The 25,431-nt window shown below is 39.6% G+C and overlaps 1 protein-coding gene across 2 annotated transcripts in view; it reads right to left on the minus strand.

Annotated features, from left to right (window-relative positions):
• Positions 1 to 11,441, minus strand: part of CD226 (CD226 molecule) — an 89,555-nt gene extending 78,114 nt beyond the window's left edge. Inside the window, exon 1 of one of the 2 annotated variants that reach the window (XM_070275829.1) lies at positions 11,266 to 11,441. The gene's annotated coding sequence lies outside the window, so the exon portion shown is untranslated. The remainder of the gene's footprint in view (positions 1 to 11,265) is intronic. The other variant, XM_070275828.1, reaches the window with a different exon arrangement.
• Between the last annotated feature and the right edge of the window lie 13,990 nt (positions 11,442 to 25,431).

Genomic DNA, 25,431 nt, shown 5'->3' on the forward strand with positions numbered 1-25,431 from the left:
TCCTAAATGTTCCAACCAGAATTAAGTGGAGGTGAAGACAAGGAAAATTAGTAAGGCAGGATGAAGGTTATCTACCACTCATAGAGATGAACAAAATTCCTCCCTCCGGTGTTATTTACTGACCCTAATTAAGAGACTTTCCAACAGTTTAAAAGTGAAAATACTCTGTGATATTCCCATTTGTTGACAGAAATAGGAAATGCAGCAAAAATCATCACCTGGCTGGATGGAGCACCACATTAGCTACCTCCTCCCTCTTTTTCTCTAAGGTCACCAGGGCACCAACTAGTTGTTCTAACAAATGGTAAGTAAGAGGAAAAGCAAGCAGTTATCCTGCCTTTCCTGTACTAATTGCATTTCAGGGTGACCTAAGTTTCTCTTTATGGAAAAATTCAGCTACTAAGTGGAAAAATTAATAACAGACATTTTTTGCCATTATATTTCGACTTCATGATCACCACCAAAAGTCTAGTTGCCATCCATCATTTCTTTAGATTTTTTTAAAATCACTATTTTGCAACTCCTATTAAAATAATAGATTGACAGAATTGTTACAAATGCCATTAGGGAAAAGGTTAATGGGAACTTTATAATGAAATATACTGCTGACTAACAATACCAGAGGCCTCTGATCAAACTTAACCTCTCAAAAATGGTACAACCAGACAGTAGGGGATCCCTAATGTGATGCAGTAGGAAGAAACACCACCACCTGGGAAGAACTCTTACCAAAGTAACCGAACCTGAATCCAGTCCAGCCTCCGGAAGGAGCTGGTCATGTATAGGAAATACAGGGAACAGAAGAATGAGAGGTCAAGGGCTCCATGAGGAAACAATGACCTGAACACAGAAAGCAAGATACTACCGAACAAAAGTCTCAGGTTCTCCATAAACAAATGGCAATCATGATTAACAGAAGAAAATACCGCTTAATCCAGTAAGGGTCAAAGGGGCACTTGATAATTTTAAATATCCTTTCGTGATAAAAACTCAGAGAAATTTTGGAATTTAACTAGCATTATAAAGAAAACTGATTAGAAACTAATGACAAACTTGATGGTAAGACACTAGAAGAATCTCAGATTCCTAAATAAGACAGGAATGACCACCATCACTGCCAATATTTAACATTGCTCTGGAAGTTTGAACTGATGTTATAAGTTAAAAAAAGGAATAGAAATTGTAAATACTGAAGAATTATTTTGAATTTATTATTATCTGTCAATGATCAACCTAAAGAACACGAAAGAATCAAATAAAAAAAGAACTGATGAAAGAGTAAAGTGTCTAGCAAAATAATTTGATAAGTCTCAACAGCTTTATTTGATGTCATATCCAAAAGAGAAGCAAAAAATACACAGATATATGTATATATATCTGTATGTATAAATCTATAGGAATGTGCCTCAAGAATTTGTAGCAATCATACAAAGTCTGTAAATTCTATCAAAGGAAATAACACAGGTCTTGACTAAATGGAGATCACATGCTGTGTTCTTCTATGGCAAGACCTAATTTTAGGAAACCATGTCAAAAAAATTTTTAATTTACCTGGAATTTTATAGTCTCTTTGAGCAGGCCATGCTGTGAAAGGCTGTTCATGAGGCTCTTGTTGATCACACTCTACAAGAGATGGCAAAGGTCATGGGAGGCATTTGAGGGTATATTTCCGCAGCACTCAGCATGGTTTGTGTGTATGAATCTTCACAGAGTAAAAATGTCCTTAATGAGCAGGAGCTTTGTTTAAAAGCAATAGCAAAGTACATTTTTTTTTTATTGAGGTCATAATAGTTTATAACATTGTGAAATTTCGGTCCAACATTATTATTTATCAGTCACCATATATACGTGCCCCTTTACCCCTTATGCCCATCCCCCAACCCCCTTCCCTTCCAGTAACCACCAAATTGTTCCCTTTGTCCATGTGTTTGTTTACCTTCCACATATGAGTGAAATCATACAGTGTTTGTCCTTCTCTGTCTGGATTATTTCACTTAACATAATACCTTCAAGGTCCATCCATGTAGTTGCAAACGGGATGATTTTGTCTTTTTGTGGCTGAGTAGTATTCCATTATATTTATATACCACATCGTCTTTCTTTATCCAATCATCAGTCGATGGGCACTTGGGTTGCTTTCACATCTTGGCTATTGTGAATAATGCTGCAGTGAACATAGGGGTGCATAAGTCTCTTTGTATTGTTGATTTCAAGTTCTTTGGATAAATACTCAGTAGTAGGATAACTGGGTCCTATGGTATTTCTACTTTTAATTTTTTGAGAAATCTTCATACTGTTTTCCATAGTGGCTGCACCAGTTTGCATTTCCACCAGCAGTGTATAAGTGTTCCTTTTTCTCCACATCCTTTCCAACATTTGTTGTTTTTTGTCTTGTTAATTATAGCCATTCTAATGTGTAAGGTGATATCTCACTGTAGTTTTGATTTGCATTTCCCTGATGATTAGTGATGTTGAACATCTTTTCATGTGCCTGTTGGCCATCTGTATATCTTCCCTGAAAAAATGTCTATTCACATCCTATGCCCATTTTTTGACCAAGTTGTTTGGTATTTTGTTGTTGAGTTGTATAATTTCTTTATATATTTTGGAGATTAACCTCTAGTCAGATATTATTTGCAAATATTTTCTCCCAGTTGGTGGGTTGTCTTCGCATTTTGTTCCTGGTTTACTTTCCTTTTGCAGAAGCTCTTTAGTCTGATGAAGTCCCATTTGTCTATCTTTTCTTTTGTTTCCCTTGCCCAAGTAGACATTATATTCAAAAGGATCTTTCAAAGACCAACATCAAAGAGTGTACTGCCTATATTTTCTTCTAAGAGTTTTATGGTTTCATGTCTTACCTTAAGGTTTAATCCATTTTGAGTTAGTTTTTGTGTATGGCAAAAGATAACGATCTATGTTCATTCTTTTCATGCGGCTGCCCCGTTTTCCCAACACCATTTTTTGAAGAGACTTTCCTTTCTCCATTGTATATTCTTAGCTCCTTTATCAAAGATTAGCTGTCCGTAGATGTGTGGGTTTCTTTCTGGAATTTCAATCCTGTTCCATTGATCTGTGTGCCTGTTTTTGTGCCAGTACCATGCTGTTTTGATTACTACAGCATTGTAGTATATTTTGAAGTCAGAGATTGTGATGCCTCCAGCTTTGTTCTTTTTTCTCAGGATTGCTTTAGCTATTGCAATTCTATTCATATTTAGCTATATGAATTTTAGGATTCTTTGTTCTATTTCTATGAAGAATGTCATTGGGGTTCTGATTGGAATTGCATAACATCTGTAGATTGCTTTAGGTAGTATGGCCTTTTTAAACTATGTTTACTATTCCAATCCATGTGCATGGAATATCTTTCCATTTCTTTATGTCATGATCGATTTTTTCAATAATGTCTTATAGTTTTCACTGTATAGGTCTTTCACCTCATGTGTTAAATTTATGCCTAGATATTTTATTCTTTTCCTTGTGATTGTAAACGGGATGGCATTCTTGAGTTCTCTTTCTGTTAGTTCATTACTAGAGTATAGAACTGCAACTGATTTTTGTAAGTTGATTTTGTACCCCACAACTTTGTAGTTGTTAATTATTTCTAATAGTTTTCTGATGGATTCTTAAGGGTTTTCTATATATAAAATCGTGTTGTCTGCAAAGAGTGAGAGTTTCATATCTTCATTGACAATTTGGATACCTTTTATTTATTTTTCTTGCCTAATTTCTCTGGCGAAAACCTCGAGTACTATGTTGAACAAGTGTGGTCAGAGTGGGCACTCTTGTCTTGTTCCTGTTCTGAAGGATGGCTTTCAGTTTTTCCCCCTTGAGTATGATGTTGGCTGTGGATTTGTCACATGTGATCTTCATTATGTTGAGGTACTTTCCTTCGATACCCATTCTATTGAGAGTTTTTATCATAAATGGATGTTGGATCTTGTCAAGTGCTTTCTCTGCATTTACTGAGATGATCATGTGGTTTTTATTCTGGATTTTGTTAATGTGGCATATCACATTGATTGATTTGTGGCTGTTGAACCCTCCCTGGATCCCTGGTATAAATCCCAATTGATCTTGGTGTATGATCCTTTTAATGTATTGCTGTATTCAGTTTGCCAATATTTTGTTGAGGATTTTTGCATTTATGTTCATCAGTGATATTGGCCTTTTATTTTTCTTTCTTTGTGTTGTCCTTGTTTGGCTTTGGGATCAGGGTGATGCTGTCCTCATAGAATGTGTTAGAAAGTGTTCTGTCTTCTTCAATTTTTTTGAATAGTTTGAGAAGGATAGGTGTTGAATCTTCTTTGAGTGTTTGGTAGAATTCTCCAGAGAAGCCATCTGGTCCTGGACTTTTATTTTTTGGGAGGTTTTTGATTACTGTTTCAATCTCTTTCCTTGCGATTGGTCTGTTCAGATTCTCTGTTTCTTCTTGGTTCAGTTTTGGGAGGTTGTATGAGTCTAAGAATTTATCCATTTCTTCTAGATTGTCCACTTTTTGGCATATAGTTTTCCATAGCATTCTCTTATAATACCTTGTATTTCTGTGGTATCTGTTGTAACTTCTCTTTCATTTCTAATTTTATTTATTTGAGCCTTCTCTCTTCTTTTTTTAGTGAGTCTGGCTAAGGGGTTGTCAATTTTGTTTATCTTCTCAAAGAACAAGCTCTTTGTTTCATCGATCTTTTCTACTGACTTTTTTATTTCAATTTCATTATTTCTGCTCTAATTTTTATTATTTCCCTCCTTCCATTGACTTTGGGCTTTCTTCTTCTTTTTCTAGTTCTATTAGGTGTAGCTTAAGATTGCTTACTTGAGATTTTTCTTGTTTATTAAGGTGGGCCTGTATTGCTATGAATTTCCTGCTTAGGATCACTTTTGCTGCATCCTCTATGAGTTGGTATGGTGTATTTTGACTTTCTTTTGTCTCCAGATTTTTTTTTATATCTCCTTTAATTTCTTCAATGGTCCATTGATTGTTCAGTAGCATATTGTTTAGTCTCCACATGTTTGTCCCTTTCCCAGCTTTTTCCTTGTAGTTGATTTCTGGTTTCACAGCATTATGGTCAGAAAAGATGCTTGACATGATTTTAATCTTCTTAAATTTATTGAGGCTTGCTTTGCTTCCCAACATATGGTCTACCTTTGAGAATGTTCCATGTGCACTTTAGAAGAGTGTGTATTCTGCTGTTTGGGGATGGAGTATTCCCAATATATCTATTAAGTCCATCTGGTCTAGTTTTTCATTAAATTCCCCTATTTCCTTGTTGACTTTCTGTCTCAATGATCTATCCATTGATGTAAGTGGAGTGTTAAGGTCCCCTACTATTATTGTGTTACTGCTTATTTCTCTTTTTAAGTCTATTAATAGTTGCTGTATGTACTTTGGTCCTCCTGTGTTAGGTGCGTATACATTTATAAGTGTTATGTCCTCTTGGTGGAGTCTCCCTTTTATCATTATATACTGCCCCTCTTTGTTTCTCATTGCCTTTTTTGTCTTGAAGTCTATTTTGCCTTATATAAGTATGGCAACATCTGCTTTCTTTTGTTTGCCATTAGCTAGGTGTATCATCTTCCACCCCTTCACTCTGAGCCTGTGTTTGTCTTTAGAGCTGAGGTGTTTCCTGAAGGCAGCATGTCGTTGGGTCTTGTTTTTCAATCCATCCCATCTCTCTGTGTCTTTTGATTGGGGAATTCAATCCATTTACATTTAGAGTGATTATTTATATAAGAGGGCTTAATGCTGCTGTTTTATCACTTGTTTTCCAGTTGTTCTGTATTTCCCTTATTTCTCATCCTGTGTATTTCCAAGTGCCAGTTCGGTTTAGCGGTTCTCTATGACGATTTTCTCAGTTTTATCTTCATTTATCATTTGTGTCTCTGTTCTGATTTTTTGTTTAGTGGTTACTGTGAGGTTTGTATAAAAGATCTCATAGATGAGATGATAGTCTATTTCCTGATAGACTCTTACTTCTTTAGTCCAAGCAGTTTCTATCTCTTTACTCTTCCCTAAATTATTGTTGTCACAACTTATTCCATTTTGGTTTGTGAGCTTGTGATTAAAATGAAGTTGTTATAGTTATTTTTGATGGTTTCTTTCCCTTTATCTTTAATTTTTATAATTAAGTGTTAGCTAACCTGTTTGATAAAGAGCTGCAATTTTCTGATTTTGTCTATTTATCTCCTTGCTCAAGGTTTTGTAAAGCCTTTCTTTTTTTTCAGGTACAAAGATCTTCTTGATCATTTCTTGTAGGGGGAATCTTATGGTGATGAACTCCCTCAGCTTTTGTTTATCTGGGCAAGTTTTTATTTCTCCATCATATCTAAAGGATATTTCCACTCTATAGAGTATTCTTGGCTGAAAGTTCTGTCTTTCAGAATTTTGAAATATCATTCCACTCTCTCCTAGCCTGTAAGGTTTCTACTGAGAAGTCCACTGAAAGCCTGATAGAGGTTCCTTTGTAGATTATTTTCCTCTGCCTTGCTGCCCTTAATATTTTTTCTTGGTCATTGACTTTTGCCAGTTTTACTAAAATATGCCTTGGAGAAGGTTTTTTCACATTTATGTAATTAGGAGTTCTGTTGGCTTCATTTATTTGTAATTCCAGCTCCTTCTCCAGGTTTGGGAAGTTTTCAACTATTATTTCTTTGAACAAACTCTCTGCTCCTTTCTCCCTCGCTTCTCCCTCTTGAATACCTATAATCCTCATGTTGCATTTCCTAATTGAGTTGGATATTTCTCAGAGAATTACTTCATTTCTTTTTAGTCTTAGTTCTCTCTCCTCCTCCATCTGAAACATCTCTATATTTCTGTCCTCTAAATTGCTAATTCTGTCCTCCATTATATCAGCTCTGATATTTAAGGACTCCAGATTTTTCTTTATCTCACCCATTGTGTTTTTCATCTCTAACATTTCCGATTGTTTTTTTAAAATAGTTTTAATCTCTTTTGTGAAGAATTCCCTCTGTTCATTAATTTTCTTCCTGATTTCATTGACCTGTCTTTCTGAGTGCTCTTGTAACTCATTGAGTCTTCTTATGACAGGTATTTTGAATTCTCTGTCATTTAGATTGTAAATTTCTGTGCATTCAGGATTGATTTCTGGTTGCTTGTCATTTTCCTTCTGCTCTGAAGTGTTAATATACCTCTTCATACTATTTGATGAGATGGATTTTTGCTGTCACATAGTGGTAGTATCTGTTCGCAGATTCCACCTGCTGCCACTGGGATGATGCGGGAACTGTGTATTCTGGGCCTGCCACAATCCCTGGAAGCTGTGCTTGTCCTTTGCAAGCTATGCTGACAGGGCCCCTCTGTGTCTTCCCATTGACTGCTGCTGCTTTACATACATATGCACAGGCACTCTGGCAGGGGTCCCTTGCCCTGGTTGACTGGCCGAGCTGGTGCATCAGGAGGCAGGAGGGGCACTTTGTTTCACATGCATGTTCCTGGGGGATCTTCCACCCTGCACTTGCTCTCTGTCCTCCTGTGATGCTCAGATTCATGAAATGTCCTTGTGATTGCTTAGCTTCTTCAAAGTGGAGCCTTCTCACAGGTTGGGAGGCAACTCCGAGAGAAGGCGTTCCCATGGAGGGCTCTCCTTTCTTCTCTCTCCTCTCAGAGCTGTGCATGGTCCAATGCCCTTGATTGCTGTCATTGGGGGAGGGAAAGGAGATGAGACCCCCGTTCCACCTACCACTGCCCCACTGCCTCTTGGGGAGTGCAGCACCTCCACCTTCAGACATATGGCTGCGTGGATCTCTCAGACATCTGTTGTGTTGTGTGAATGTCTTCTGTTGGTTTATGAATGCCATTTGTTGTAACTTAGAGGGGAGAATCTAAGGGAAGAGCTCACTCTGCCATGAACCGACATCCTATGCAAGGTGCATTTTTAATAAGAGGAAGCATGGAGTAAGTCACCTTGCACTACCAGATACTAAGATGCAGTATTATAAAGCTACAATGTTCAAGTGTTTTATTCTGTAAGAATCCAGAGTTCAGAGCAGATCCAAAGAATTACAGATTTTCAGTGGTAGAGATTCAAACACAGATAAATGAGAAAAGAACATTCATGACCTCATCCCCAAGCAACCTCTGGAGTCTGTGGAATGGTGGCTGAATGCATGATCCTGGGGAGCCAAGAAGATCTGAGAGAACTTCCCTCATCAGGCCTTCTCGTGTCAACACCCTCCTCCACATCGTGTCTAATGCACTGTATTTCTCCACTGGATCATGTGTGGAGAGAGTTCCATAGTTATGGTCTATACATTAGAAGAACATTCCCACTTTACTTCTCCAATAAGAAAATATTCAGATGTTACTGATTGTAAATGGCAGCCATTTCAAACAATAAGAAAATGGAAATTGAGGAAAATTTGTCCAGAAACAAAGATCTTGAGGACTTAAGCAGACATATCAACAGCAGACACCCAGCAGCACAGCACCCTCAGAAGCAGCCTACCGAACTCCCCCAATGCATATGCATTTTTTTTATTTATTCTGAAACCACTAACAACTTTTTTTTTTTTTTTAAAGATTGGCACCTGAGCTAACATCTGTCACCAATCTTTTTTGTTTGTTTGGTTTTCTTCTTCTTCTCCCCAAAGGCCCCCAGTACATAGTTGTGTATTTTAGTTGTGATGCTTCTGGTTGTGCTATGTGGGATGCCGCCTCAGCATGGCCTGATGAGCTGTGCCATGTCCACACCCAGGATCTGAACTGGCAAAACTAGGGGCCACCAAAGTGGAGCATGTGAACTTAACCACTTGGTCACAGGGCCGGCTCCAAGTGCATGCATTTTAAAGCCAAAGACTCTGAAACTGAGGCACTTTGCATATCCAATGTGGTTATTTATTCAGAACAAATGGTGTGCTTGTATTTATACCAAGGTTTGGGATTAACGATACTACTTACGAAAAGATAAAGATGGTTTAGTGATCTCACAGAGCCCAAATAATGATTCTGAATGGAAACCAAGATCCCTTCAATGATTTCAAAACAAACTTATCTCTACCAGGGCAGGAGGGCAATCTGTTCCATTCCTTTGTCTGGCCATGTAACAGAAAGAATACCTACACAGGTGTCATATTGCCGTTCTGATAACATCAGTCTTGAAATAATAAGCAACCAACCATACATGATACTAAACACGAAACTTTCTCATCAGAGTTTCTGCTTGCTGAAGAGTGAGGGTGTGAAAGAAGTAACTTGATCTGTGGCGGAAGCTCAGCTTGCCCAAGAAGTCAGAGCAAACCTCATTCAGGAAGAATATCAAGAATATTCCCAAGTCAAGGGAAGAGACCTGTACAGACTTCTAGAGGAGATAAGGGGCCCAGCTCTTCCGGCTGCTTCAGACGATTATGGAATATGAAACACTCTCTGACTTCATTAAAGAGGCTTTGTCTGATGTGAATGTTTACCTTCTTATCAACATTAACTTCTAATTTTCTGTGTCACCCAGTGTTCTAGATGATCAAGATTGGGTAGCTCTTTCACATATAAGTAAAACATTTTCTCATAATTAAGGAAAGTTGCATTAAATAAAGTGTAATTAGGTCACATGGGAAATGATTTTTCAGTAATAAGTAGACAGGGAATGGTGGCCCTGAGAGTCAGGTTGTTAGCATCTTTTTAAAAGCCCAGAATTACTTTTGGTTAAAATAACAGAATTACAGATTTTCAGCGTATGATAACGGTGACATTTGGGTTCAGCAGGGAAAGAACTGATTGTCTACCACACGGTATTAGAGGAGCTGACTCACCATTGGGAAAAGCTGAAGTTAGCTCCCATCTCACCGTGTGGACATCTGCCATTCTCTGGGCAGCGCAACCTCTACACACCCACCTTAGGGCCCTAGCAGCTTGCCTCTGGGCACAGGACTTGGGCTCTGCTGAATGCATTTCTTCCCTCAGAACCAAATCTGAAGCTTGGTGAATCAAAGCAGGGAAGCAGCAGGGCCACAAGGGTCCATTCTGACCAGAGGGCTGCAGTGCCCCACGAATCCCCGAGACAGCAGCGCACGTGCTCAGCCAGCAGCAGAGGAGCCGAGAGTCCCACGGGGGTGGTGGCAGGCAGCAGTGTCTGTGCCCAAGCAACAGCCGCAGGGATGTCTTCACCAGGCCCACGGGGGCAGCCCAGCTGCGTGCAGCAAGGCTCTCCCCAGGCCCATTCATTCTGCGACCTGCTCTGTGTCCCTCATCCTTTAATAAGTCGATTCCTTCTCGACGTAGATGGAAGTGCTTTGGGGAGTTACAACTAAAAATCCTGATCAATACATTCACCTGCCACAGCATCATAAACTTCAAATGTATTAATAATTTGCATAAGAAAATATTCTAAAAGATTAGAGAATATGTTTTATAAGTATATATTAATACATATATGTAATAACATAATGCATATATTAAGATATGTATATGCATTAAAATATGCATATTTTTATGATACATATATATGTTAATTACCAAAGCCAGAGGAAATACGATAGTTTTTTCTATGTAAAAACTTAAAACTCTGGCATGGCAAACATCATACACTAAGAAAGCAAAAAGGCAGTAGAACCAGGAAAGGAATATATTAAAAGTTACAAGACAGAAGTATATTTTCTAAATGTAAAATGCTTAAATATCAATGACAAAAAACCCACAAATACCCCAAGAGAAAAACAGGCAATGGACATTAAGCTCAATTGATAAGAAGGAATACAAATAGCAAAATGTAAAAAGGTATTTAATCTCACCAGTTATGATAAATAAAAATTAAAACAATGACACACTCATTTTGCATATCAAATAGGCAAATATGTAAATGAAAAGAATAATAGTGACCATTGTTCACAAGAGTGGGTGGAAAGGTAGATTTCCTACACTGTCGGTAGAAGTGTAAACAGTGCGTATTTTCTGTATGTGAGTTAAGCAAGCCCCCTCAAGACATTTATCCTAAGGAAGAATAAACTTAGTAAACTTTGCAAAGATGTGTATTTAAAAATGTGTAAATGTTTACTATAGCATTATTTTTATTAAAATATTTGGGATGAACTTTATGCTTATCCTTGATGGACTGGTAAGTTAATTGTGGTGAATCCGCAGGACGGGATACGCTGCTGCTCTTCCGCGGTTACGCAGATCTGCATTTAGACACGTAAAATATCTGTAATGTACTAAGTGAAGAAGTTTTTTCATCACACATATGCCCATAAAAACAAGACAACCAATGAGCCGCTCTGGAAAGCACTACCTGCAGCAGGAGCCTATGTCCTGCTTCTTACCTGGTTTTAGCGTTGCCAGGAGCCCAGAGGCTGCACCCAGGATTCCCTTGGCCACTGTCCTCTTCCTCCTCCTCCGTTTATAACTCCCCTCTCCTGATGATCTCAAGGTTTCCAGGAAATAAATACTTGCACAAACATTTTCAGGACTCCTGACCTTAAGTATCAGGCTCGGGTAAACACTAAATTCCTCTTCGGGAATTTGTTCTAAATAACCCCAGGAAGCAGCAGACAGCCACACTCCATGGACAGACAGGGATGTGCAGATATCAACTATCTCTTCCCCCCAGCTCGTCCTAAGACTGAGCTCACTCCTTTCTTTTCTAAATCCCATGACTTTGTGCTGCTGCTATATGATAGCATGCCCTCCCTCTGCATCATGGTTACTGAGGGAAAGCAAGAGTTACCCCTCACAAGCACAAGAGTGTGGGCCTTGCAAAGAGACTTGACTGCAAATCTTGATCCATCTTGGACTGGCCTTGGGGGATCCAGTCCCCAGTACTTTGATGGCAGCGCAGATCCCTGGAGCACTCAGGAAGGCAAACCCCACCCTTCTGAGACCCTGGCCAAGTGCGCTCCACCCTTGGCAGGGTGTGGCTGGGACCTTTCAAGACCGGAAGCGCTGAAAAGCTTATTTCCCTCTTGTACTCTCAATACTGCTGCACCTCAGGTAATTTTTAAAAAAATTTTTACTTTCCAAAACAGCGCAAACTATATATGTGCTTAAGTTAAAATAGATTCTTGCTAGGTATTTTTATTGGGAATTTCTGAACTTTTGTTGTTATCATGGTGGGTGTTCCTCTGCTTTGCTGGAGCCCTGAGGACAGTTTCCTCTGCAGTTTGGGAATGTAGCTTATATTTGAGATGTTACACCACAGTCCTTGTCCCCATAGCCCGCCACCAAGGCAGACTGCCTGGATAAGGGAGGGTCTCCTGCCTGAGCTGTGTGAAGCATCACACCTTCCTGGAATTTGAATCAGGTACAAATGCAGTGTAAAGTAGATTGGGTCCCATCCCTCAGGCTCCCAATACACAGGCTCCAGTATACACCTGGTTGAACTGGTATATTTATTAACAGCCTCCCATTTCACTCTCAGAAGAGTCTTGGTTTGGATGGTGAATTCTATGGTCACCCTAAAAGCCACCTTAGTTAACTGTGGATATAAAGTCCCATGTCCCAGGAAACCTTTCAGTCCTGGACAAACCAGGACACTTGGTCTCTCTTGGCATAGCAGTGATCAAGACTGCTTGGGTCCAAGAGCTCCCTAGGACCTGGGGCAGGGTCCAGCCCACCTTCCTTGGTGGTCAGCTCACTTGGGAGGCCATGGTGTCTTTCCTATCCAGCCCTCAATCGGGATTACTCTCTTCCATCAGAAAGCTAACAATACTGGCTCTCAAAGAGACAGGGCCAGAGTCTCCATCCTCCTCTCCCTGATACATGTGGCCTCTTTGAAAGTTTGCCAGCCCTGTCCCAAGGCCACCAGGTCCTGTGGAGCGCAGGCTGGGTCAGCCAGTAAAACAGTCCTTCTACTCCCTTGCCTGAGGGCAATGGGAGCCTACCCGCCCCACGTGTACCCACCCTGAGTGGGTAAGCAGTGATCCTTCTAAAAGCACGAGTATGTCCCAGGATGACCCTCCCTTTCATGTACTAGATATAGAAGGAGCCATCTCCTTTTTCACAATGAATAGACAAACCAATATGTATACATACTTTAGATTCCTCCTACCATGATGCCGCACTATCTGTAAAATTGTGCCTTTTGTCTTATTTTTATGTACTTTGTATCTGTCTCTAGGTCCCAGAACTCGAATGTGAGTTCCTTGAGCACAAAGACCACCTTGTTCACTGTTGTATCAAGGCTGACCAATCCTGGTCTCCCCAGGACCAAGCAGTTTCCCAGGACATGGGAATTTGGGTGCTGAAACCAGGACAGCTGATTAAACCTGGACGGTTGATCACCCTAGTTTGTACGCTCAATCCTAGAGCAGCACCAGCATGTAGCAGGTGTTCAATAAACAATAGTTGTCTCACTGTGACCTACACTCTTACTTTCCAAGTTCGTTTTTAGAATTAAAAGAGGGGGGAGAAGGTCCCAAAATCCCCAACCAGGAGCTTGATAACTGTGAGTGTCGGCTCAAAGGATGAGTTTAGGGCTTTCTCCTGCTCAGCTCTCACTCTGTCCTGCGAGGAGACAGGATGCCATGGTTGACCAGATGTGCCAGCCCATCTCCTGGGCAAGCAGCACTGTTTTCTCCTTCCATGTTTGCCCCTGTATTTCAGGGGCTGGAACACTGGACACTGCATTTACTAGACCCCGTCAGCATGATTCCAAGCTAGATTTCGCAAATGAAGGTCACCTGCATGAGATCTGGAAATCCGAAGGGAAGTAGGATTTCGTTTCTGCAGAGCTGATGTCACTCTCTCTGTAAAGGTATGTTGATTTTTATTCTTCTGCTGGAGTGGGCAGATGTGAAGGCTTTGCAGACCGGAGGTTTGAAGCAGCCTTCCCACCTGGCTCTTCCTAGAAATTCCGTGCATCTGTGCTGGAGGTAGCTGTGGATGGGCCGGTGGGGCCCCCTGCTCTATCTTCAAAGTCAGCAACATCGCCTCTTCTGCCCATTCTTCCCTAGTCTCATCTCCTGACTCTCCTGTCTGCCTCCATCTTCCACTTGGAAGGACCTTGTGATTGCACTGGGCCCACCCACCGGATAATCCAGGACAATCTCCCTGCCTCAAGGTCCTCAACTTCAATCACATGGGCAAAGTCACTTTTGCCATAAAAGGTAATGTATTTACAGATCCTCAGGATTAGGAAGTGCACATCTTTGGGTGGGTCATTATTTCCACTGACCACAACACTTAAATAAAAATTAATTGATTTCCTTCTTTCCTGCCAAAAGCATTGACTCTGGTTTATTCAAAGCCCTAGTACTTGGCACAGAAATGAGCAGTATCATCTGAGAAAATTCACTCATGGTGCTCAGCTCTATGATTTAGTATCTTGAGGGCTGATGGAAAAGATGATTTCAGAGAAGAGATACTAAAAAGCAGAGATAAAAAGAAGAAAAATTTTAAACTAAAGTTAAGCAATACACAAATACCCATACACATACACACATTTATTAACTAAAATACTAATTTATTAAAATATATATTGTTCAAGTGTTTTTAGATTCATTAGTTTCTGATAATGGTATTCTGGGCTCTGGTGCGTTCCCAGAGGTTAGGATCCAAAGGCACTATACAAGAAAATGAGGAATAAGATGACAACAAAATCAGGCTATATTCTAACTCAAAGTCAAGTGCATGATTATGCATGCAGAGTATGATAATTCTGATACATTTGGCTTATTTTAAGTTATTTTACCAAGTTTCCCATTTGTTTAAATCTTCTTTGCTATTGCAACCACATTTTCCTCTTCTCCATTCTTTAATTTATGCATATCGATTTCTCTAGGGACCTTTTCAATTCTTCCTTCTTGCATTGTTTCTCTTCTTCATTCTGAGAACCAGCATGACTTTCTCTCTCTTAATTTCCTGTCACAGGAGACATTCCACCACTTCAGTACCCTAAATAAAAAGCTGGGATGTCCCCAAAGTTCAAAGTTGCATCAAGGGCATAATTTTCCATGTAGTACAACTATGTAATCAGATCATTCCTTTACCAACATCGATCAGATTTCAGACTTTTGCATAAACACACTGAAAGTACTTATTTTCCTGCATATATTAAAATCATAAATTAAAATATCTATTACTTTTAACTGGAATGCTAAATCATCTGGCTTACACATTAATATCCAGGACACACTTCATTCATGGAGGCTACAAAATCCATTTCCCTAATGCTGAGGCTCAACCTTGATGTCATCTTTGAGTCGCCTTTTTTAACCCCTTGTATTTAGTCACCAAACACTGAAGAGTCTAAGAAAATACTTTTAAACGTAACCTCTCTACCTGCACTCCCACCATCCTGGTCCTCAGAGCATCCATTGTGGGACTGCAGATTCCCCTGGTCCTAACTCATCCTACAACTGCTCCTCGGGTCCACTTTCTTAACAACTTTCTAAGTAAAGATATTGATAGTCAGGCACTTTTCTAATCATCTTACTTTATCCTTTGACTATAAACATCACTGGGAATGACTATTGGATGGTTGCTGTGTGCCTGACACTTCCCCAGTGCTTTACGTGTTTCATTCATTAAACCTTTTTAAAACCTTAGAGAATAGGAATTGTTGCTATTCTCACATTACATTTGAGGAAATTGAGGCACAGCGTGGTTAAGTAACTTGACCAACATTCCCCTTACCTTTTAGGTAGCAAAACCAGGATTTGAAGCCAGATTTGACTGTTTGTCTAGGGAGCCCACAGTCTTCATCTCAACACCCCATTACCTATCCCTGGGAGTCAGATTTTTCTCCCACCCAACAGATATTGAAATGAGCCTTCAGCAGTTAGGAAACCTGCCTAAAGCTCCATGTGTAAAATCCATTAGAGCACACCACTTTTCTTCTATAATACTCCCTAGTCACACATGTTTCTTGGAGAAATTATTTTCTAAGGTAGTATTTCTCGAGGTACATCTTCCAATTGCCACGGACATTATGGCAAATGTGGATTTTGTAGATAAATGGGACTGGAAAACTTTACACACTTTATTCTCCTTTTAGAAATACAGAAATCACTAAATGCAGCATATTAAAAGATCTGACAAGTCCAACAGCAAAGAAGCCTATTGAACTTAGTTTAACCCAGTGTTTCTCATACTAGTTTGACCATGAAATTATATTTTCATGTATCCTTTATTAGCATATGTCACAGAACATACTTAGGAAAATGCTATGCCATAGATTCAAATCTAAACACCTTGGCTTTATTTTCAATGTCTTACGCAGTCTAATCCCTGCTTTACCTGCTCAAAGTCACTTCCTATTTGAAAATCAATCAATGTAATTCAATATATCAATAAGTTAAAGAAGAAAAATCATATGAACATATTGATTGACACAGAAAAATCACTTGACAAAATTTAACATTCATTCACAATAAAAAGCCTTAGCAAGTTAGGAATAGAGGAGATATACCTCAACTTAATAAAGATCATCTGCAGAAAAACCTATGGCTAGAAGGGCTGAATGCTTTCCCCCTGAGATTGGGGGAAAATGCAAGGATGTCCATTCTCACTGCTGCTATGCAACATAGTATTGGCTGTTCTAGCCACTGCAATAAGTCAAGAAAAAGAAACAAAAGCATCCAGATTAGAAAAGAAGAAATCAAACTATTTGTTGACTGCAGATGACACGATTATCTATGTAGCAAACCCAAGAAATGTATAAAATCTCCTGGAATAAGTGAGTTCAGCAAGTTTGCGATATTTAAGATCAACACCCAAAAACCAATTGCATTTCCATATGTTAACAATAAGCATAGGGAAACCAAAATTAAAAACATAATACCATTTACAATCACTCCAATTAAAAGACTTAGGTATCTGATACATCTCTACCATGGAAACTACTCAGCAATAAAAAGGGTCAAACTCTTGACACATGCAAAAACTTAGATGAATCTCCAGGGAATCATGCTGAGTAAGAAAAAAAAAATCAATCCTAAAAGGTTACATAGTGAATGTATTCCACTTATATAACATTCTTGAAATTAGAAAATTTAAGAAATTTAGAAATTTTAGACCAGGTTAGAGGTTGCCAGGGGTTAAGAATGGGAGTGGGGTGGGAGAGAACTGGCTGTGGTTATAACAGGCAACATGAAGGAGCCTCATAGTGTTGGAACTGTTCCCTATCTTGACTGTGGTGCTAGATATGAAAACCTACACAGGTGATAAAATTGTATAGAACTTAATATAATTAATGCAATTACTCTTGTATTAATATGATATACTGATGCATCTTATACAGCTTAATACAATAAGAACTTAATACACATATACACCCACACACAAATGAGTACAAGTAAACCTGGGAAAAGCTGAATAACGTAGGTGGCTTGTACCAATGTCAATATCCTGGTTGTGATACTGTGCTATATTTCATAAGATGTTGCCTTTGGGGGAAACTGGGTAAAGAATATATGCAATCTCTCTGTATTATTTCTTACAACTGCATGTGAATCTATAATTATCTCAAGAAAAATTTCAATTAAAAATGGAGAGAAGCTAGTGACATAGCATAACTTCTACGGTTCTTTGGTGCTCCACTGCCAGCCTTCCCCTGCCAAGAGTTGGAACTGGGGGCTCATCAGCCTTTAGGTGCCATCATGAAGGGTATTCAGCTCGGGCTTTTGAGAGTTACAGTTCCTGCACTGCCTGTCATTCTCCCCCCTCACCAGACTATGATATACGTATAAAGTAGCATAGGAGTTACTCAACGTTGCGGTTCCCTCCTCTCCACAACTTTAAGGAAAGCTGGGGACTTGTCCAGCTACATTCAGGTGGCAAGCTAACACTTGACTGGAGCAAGCGAAGAGAGGTGCCATACCAGCTTGTAAAACAGTGGTGAGGGTTTGGTTTTCTTCCCACGTTGCCCGGGGTTTGAGGTTTAACCTTAGTCTTATCAATCTCATTCTACAGATATACTATGCTTAGCAAAGTCATACATGTTAAATGTTGGATGATTCCTGCTTCTTGAACAAATTTAAGAAGTATATAACTAAATATCATTGCAAAATTCTGCTCCTAACGGTAGAGGACAATACACCTAAGGCTTTATTTGTGTGTGTGTGTGAAAGATTTTGGGGAAATGCAAATATAGAACTACTTGAATCCATTGTTGACCCCATCACAGAAAGGGTTCTAGAAATAATTTACTCTAAGATTCCCCTCCTGTACTTCTGTTCTAAGAATCCTTTCTTCTCCTACTGTGTTAGCATTCCAGTTGCTTCAACTCACCTAGTTTTTCTACTCCAATTTGATACCTCTTATAACACCATTCCTTATGCTAGGGACGTTTTGTTAAAATGTACTGTGCACAACCAAAGAGATGTGTTATTTGTTTTTAATACTTTATTTTTCCAGGTTTAAAACTATAAATTTCAACGGTGCTATTTGTCAATTCATTCCATAAGTACTTATTATGTATGCACTTGATGAAATATTACACAGTCATTAAAACAGTATTAGCAGAGGATTAACAATACAAAAGTTTAAAAATATGCATAGAAAGATAAAACTAAGAAGAAATACACAATATTGCCTTTGGGTGGTAGAACATGAGTGAGATCCTCTTTTTTCTCTATAATGAGCATGCTTTCATTTGATAAAGGAGAAATTTTGTAAAAGAAAAAAATGAATCTAACGTTTTTCTTGCCACTAGAGAATTACTTTATCAGGAGATTAAATACATGAAAATGATACCAAGACGTAAATGGTGGTGGTTATATCTGGGTTGATGCACTAAAAGCACCAACCTTTATATTTTTATTTATATTTTATTTACTTATTTATAAAACCCAATCTTCATATTTTTATTCATGAGTCTCTTTATTTTATAAATTCCATTTAAAAATGTATTATTTTTACAACCAGACAAGAAAGTTTTAAATGAAAAAGGAAATGAATAACTATTTATTGTATGGATTAATAAGTGTTGCAGTCAAATCTTGCATAACCTACTAGGGTAGAACACTCCATGAAAATACTAATCTTCAATAAGTGTTGATTGACCTGAATAGGTTCTGATTGAAAGTAGGTGAGCATAAAACCTATGCGAATGTGCTTGATTCTTAGGAGGATAAAGTCATTGCTAAAGTCAGTTTCAGAGAGATAACAATATAATTATAACATATATAATATAACAATATAATATAATTGGGTATAATTCAAACCAGTTCGTTTAGACCATGTGACTCTGAACACAGGTCCCACACAAAGCAGACACTCTCTTCTGTGAATTCGTGTTTTGCAAAGGGCATATGATGCCCTTCACAATTTGTCCACATTGGATCTTTAAATTCCCCAAATTACATGCTCCAGTCACATTCACGGCAGAGAATTTTATGCCATTCTTCAAACAAAGCATTCTCTTTCAACCTCTGTGCTTTTACATTGAAACGAACCTCCTCTCTGAGCCCAGTGAACTCCTGCTTATCCTTCAGGATGAGGAAAGAGACACAGGTACTGGAGGCGGGCAGCTGTCAGTGTCCCACAGCTATAGGAGGAATCAGGGAAGCCTGGAGAATGTGGGCCATAGGGTAACAGTGTCTCCCACAGCAGCTAGGGGGGAACAGGCCTCCCATCTACTCCCACGGCCGGGAGGATGGGGTGAGGGGAAGGCAATATCCCAACAAAGGAATACGGAAGGAGCTAACAAAACTACATACACGTTTACCCTTTGACCCAGAAATTCTACTGCTAGGAATTTGCTCTGAACATATATACTCTACAAGTATAAAACAACAGAGGCACAGGTTGTTAATAATTGTGACATTATTTATGACAGCAAAACATTGGAAACAACTTATTACTCATCCATGAGAAACTGGTCGAATAAACTCTGGTATATCCACATAATGGAGTACCAAAAGAATGAGGAAGATCCCTGGGGACTTGTATAGAGTGACTTTCAGGATATATTTTAAATGAAAAACGTACAAAAGAGTGCATACAACAGCATTCTGCTTTTTCTATAAGGAAGAAGGGATAATTTACAAAATATATATATGTTTGCTTATTTTTGCAAAAAGAAACACAGAAGGGATAAATCATAAACCAATGAGAATATTTATATCGGGGTTGGTGGGAAGCAGGTGTGTGGATAGGAACGAGACTTCTCTGAGTATATACACCTCTTCACATGACTTTGATTTTTGAGTCATGTATGGTTTACATATTCAAAAGAAAAAAATTAAATGAAAGGATGAAAAAAATCAAACTAAAATAGACTATAAACAAAAAAATTAACTTGAGAGTACATCAAATATATAACCATACAGAAAAAAAAGGAGTTAATTCCAGCCACCTTGGAACTCGAGTCTCTCACTGTAAACTTTAGTACTAGGGCTGTATTCCAAACACCAAAATAATTGCAAAGAAAATCTTGAACTCTACTTGGTAGTGAAGTCGGACCAACTTGCTGGTCATGGCATTCATGTAGTGATTCTGAAACTGTTTTGAGTTGTAGGACAGAGGAAATGAATAGACACATTTGCTCTGACGCTGTAGGGAACCAGTACGCTCACTGTGAGGAAGAGATATACAAACAGGGGGTGGGGGGAAGAAGACTCTGTGTTCCTGGGCTAATTTTCAAGCTATCAGTGTAAACTCATGAATTTTAAAAATACGTTTCATAGCTCTGCCCACCGAAAGGGCCTAGACGCAGTGACAGCCCGGTAGCCATGCACAAGCCTACCTACCTTACCCGGCTTGCTTTCTACATCCCGTTCCCTGCTAAAGAAACCAGGGCTGCTTGAGAAACTGCTGATTGCAGCCTGAGACAGGGAAAATACAAGACGACCTGTAATCCTCTCTGGGCACAAACCAAACCCCCGTGCGGCCCACACCAGACAGCAAACCCCTGCCAGGTACCTGAGCAACTGCTGCTTCTGCACCAGCTGTGGCTTCGCTTCTCTCCATTCTCCCCACGTCCTGTCACGAAGATACAAGCACGCCGGCCATCGAGAGCAAACCCGCATTCCTTGACCCCATCTCCTAACACAAGTTAAATTCCTACAATCCGGCCATCCTGACATCTCTTCCTGCATCTCCCCTCCATTTGTCAGGGTGTGTGGTCATCCCCTCTGCAACAAGCATCAAAAAGCCCACTTTGTGGCACTACTGTCTGTGCTTCTGGTCTTGAAGGAGGGGTTCAACACCCCCCACTCAACCCACGTGAGATAAAGCATTTTGTGAGTAATCTGTTCTGAAACACTTTTTGTCGATCATTGCGCTGGAACACGTTTCTAGAACCTCTTCTCAGAATCATACAGCCAGAATGACATTGCAGAAACTCACTCTACCCTGTGCTTCCCCACCGTGCTTTGCTGGTCCCTAGAAACAACTATTCTCAAATCTTCTGGCTGCTTTTTCTTATGCCACATTCCTAAATAATATGCCTACTCTGTTATTTCTTGATTTACCTATTTTAAACGTCATCTTTTTTCCTTCTTTTAGCACATTACATCTGTTGCACATGTGAAGGAAAAATTTATTCAAACTCAGAGGAAGGTAAATAATGACTGCTTGATTGTTTAGAAATGCTAAAGCCTTTCCTCCTAAATCTGTTTGACCCTCATCTGACACTCTCAGGGGATGTAACTACTTTGTTCACAAAATATTTGATTAACAATCCACCCTTGGGGAAGGTTTTTTCTTTTACAAACATCCAAATTCACTTCCTCCTGCCACTCTCCTAATAGATGTTAATCGTGACTTTTAAAAATTGATCATCAGTGCCGACATCTTTGTGATTATATAAATGCTGATCATTTCTTTCTTGAACAATGTCTTTCACCAAGTGCCACCCCAACTCTTCTCAAACATGGAAAATCTCCTTCCCTGGGCAGTGGTGTCCTCACCATGAAGCATTGTGCCCTCGATTCCCCTGTGAAGTCCCGGCGCGGTGGTGCGGTCAAGTCCACAGCTGGAGTGGTGTGAGCCGCTGCTGCTGACGAGGGATCTCCACGATACCCCACACGGCACACCACAGTATCTCTGCTACGTGACCTGAGACCTCCCCACACTTGAGGCCAGTGGAGATCTTCGTCTCACTTACTCATCTTCAGTAGGTGGATCCATTGAGGTGAAGCTGGACTCAGATCCGACCTTACTGTTTACGGGAATCTGGCGTTAGATAGGACATGAATTCCTTCCCTCTTGTATTATCAATAGATGAGAGAAAAGAGCTCACACCATTTTTATGTGGGCTATGAAGATACAGTTTTATCTTTATCTCAGAGAGCTCGAAATATATTACCAACATTATATCTTTGATTACATGATTGGGCACTGAGGGTCTTTATACCTTAGTGACCCACAGGATGAGGCTGGGTTAATTTTCTGAATCTAATGATCTGAGGCCCTTGAAGAGGGAGTAGGGGTAGAAAGGGAAGAAGGAACAACTACCGAGGTTGCTCTAGGTGCTAGCTGTTACAACACATGCCTGGTTATGCTGTCATTTTCACAATTCAGCGGTTCCTAGGGGGGGCAAAATTGTCACCTGTCAAGGATTTGGGAATATTTTAGAAGAGGAGATGAACATGAACTCCTGGTGGTATATTTTTATTCCTTTTCAAAGTCAATTGTTTATCTCTTCATTATTCCTTAATTCATATAACTCTTCATAAAAATCTACAGACAAGATGACCCCAAAAATTCTCCAAATTACGTTTAGAGATCATCTGCATTCCCTGTACACCTGCCACGACTGTTCATCAATAACTGAGGTTGTGTGACTGCTGCCATGTTAACATAAGCAAAGTGCAGTTAAAAGGACAAGACAAAATGTTAATGCCTGCATGATTCCGCAACATACTGCATGGAATGTGGAGGAAACCTTAATTCCTCCAGGAGAGGGGGACTTGGAGCCAAATCCACGTGGGACATCAGGCTGTGAGGGAGGCAGACAGATAGCAGGAAAGTACCGTTGGAATGAGACACTGGTGTACAAGCAGAGTCTGGTCTCCCCAGCAGAAGCAACAACTGAAGTCATAGGGGTGATATGACATCTTGGGGAAAGTACACAGAGGAAAAAGAGCTGAAGAATGTTTATAGTGAAACTAAACCAAAAATAACACCAGACCAAACCATAAACCCCAAATTTCTAAAGGGTCCTTAAAAGTGCAGAAGACGTCTTACGGTGGGTTCAGATTCTCAGAAATGAGAACTAGTCATAGTTGAGTGGAAGAAAAAGTGAAACATTAGCCCTTGTCACAGTGTTTTCAATATAGCAAACATTCTATAACTAACAATAAATAATAATATGTCTCTTTTATGAAACAGAGTACCGATGAGATACACTAAATAAAAAGAAGATCTGGAGATTAAATAATAAAAATTTAGCCATCCTAAAATGCTAGAATAAGAATATTAAGGCTCCACAAGACACACACACACACACACACAAACACATACCTAATTCAAATATGTGAAATGTCTCACTGATAAATCAATCAAGCAGAAGGAAGGAAATTAGTGGCTGTTGTCTGAATAGTTGGGACCTACAATTCTCTAACTATGGAACAGAAATGGGGCAGCAGTCATTTTCTTCTTAACTTAGTAACTGTATTAACTTGATTTGTGCTCTTCTCAGCTCTAGGCAGAGGGGAGACAGAGCTTTAATCTTCATCAGGCATAAAACAATGACACAAAATTCAAATTTTTCAGGGAGTGAGGTTGGTGATTAAATGTTTGACATATAACTGTAAAACTAGTTTGAGAATCACTGTATAATCAGAAATACCCTACCCGTGGGAGCCAGTGGACATTCAAGCGGGAGATGGGCATCACGGCCCAGCGCAAGGTGACGGGGTCCAAGGAAGGGCGTCTGCAGATAAAGGCAGCCCTGCATGTGGGCTTGGAGCCCGAGCCAGGCTGGGGGAGTTTAGCACAGGAGCTCAGCCCAGCCCAGTGCAGGGCAGCATAGCCCAAGGGATGATGGAGCATGGACAGGGTGGTAAGTAATCAATTTGAGGGTGTTTACGTTGCTTCGTATCAATCTCTGTGTCTCTAGGTATCTTCTCTAAACTCTGACATACATGCTCATGATGTGTGTGTGTGTGTGTGTGTGTTGTGTGTATGTGCAAGGCAGGGGTGTACTTTCTGCTGTGCTAGAGGACACTGGGGGTCAAATCCACACAATTCCAAGTCTATCCAGATCAAACTTCTTTCTCGCCCACTCTTCTCCTTTGAGATTCAAGTACTTTCACACCTTCTGTGGCTTGTGTCTGAATAGAAATTCAAATTATACTACTTTTCTAATTTCAGAAGTAACCCAAATGCAACTGTGAACTGAGCTAGTTTTAAGATGCCCACTGAAGTCAACATTAACTATAAAGTAACAGGTTTTAGTACTAGAGGTCTGGAGCCGGGTGAAGTTATTTGCCTCATCCATTGGACCCTAGGACAATGCTGTTATTTTGGCCATGTCACCTGGCAATTAATGTGTGTACATGTTTGTCTCTACCCTGAGGGCCATGAGCTGCTGAAGCAGGAGCTCCATGTTTCACAGCTCAGTGGCCCAGGCCTGGCACACAGTAAGTGTTCAATAAATGTGCGTAGTTAACACATGGCTCAGCCTGGGGAAATGCACAGCAGCCTAGGATATAACAATTTTTTGGAGATTTTAGACAACAAGGATCCTCAGAATTCCAGGTATGTTTTAATAACGATGAAATCTGCAAGGTTCTTTCTAAATTATGACAGCAGGTCAAAGGTTTCAAAAATTTTTTTTCAATTAAAAAAATGTTGGCAGTGAGAGCCTTTTTTCAGAAGCACACAATTTCCATTTTTCTTATTATACCAATTTATTTCTCAGTTTGTTTCCAAGTCCTACATCAAATAATGCTTTTCTCCTGTACTGTTCATATGTAACTGGAATAAGAGACTGGAGAAGTCTTAAATTGAATAGTGTACCAAAGAGACTGGCAAACCATATGAATACATATTATCGTTTCATTCTGTGCTTTTGTGATGTGAACTTTTTAAAAACCCATCACACAACATTATATAGCTTGAATGGTAAACTGAAAGAATCGATTCTACAAAATCAATGAAATAAAAAGCTCCCAGTGACTACTGTTACAGTTTATAGTTCAAAAGGAAAAGAGAAACTTCCTCTTTCAGTGCACATGTTAAATCTCACCCACAACCCTGGTCAGTCCCTGTGAACAAGGGGAAGGGTTGTGTGATCAGCAAGGTTTGGGTCATGTTCCCCTGGAGCCACTGGAGTCAACACTGATTTCAATAAATGGTGCTGGGAAAACTGGATTTCCACTTGCAAAAGGATGAAATTGGACCCCTACCTTATACCACTCACAAAAATTAACTCAAAATGGATTAAGGACTTAAATGTAAGGCCTGAAACCACAAAAACCCTAGAAGAAAACATAGAGGAAAAATCTCCTTGATCTCAGTCTTGGCAATGACTTTTTGGATATGTCATCAAAAGCACAAGCAACAAAAGAAAAAATCAACAAGTGGGACCACATTGAACTGAA

Source organism: Equus caballus, chromosome 8 (genome assembly GCF_041296265.1).
Source record: "Equus caballus isolate H_3958 breed thoroughbred chromosome 8, TB-T2T, whole genome shotgun sequence".
NCBI lineage: Eukaryota > Metazoa > Chordata > Mammalia > Perissodactyla > Equidae > Equus > Equus caballus.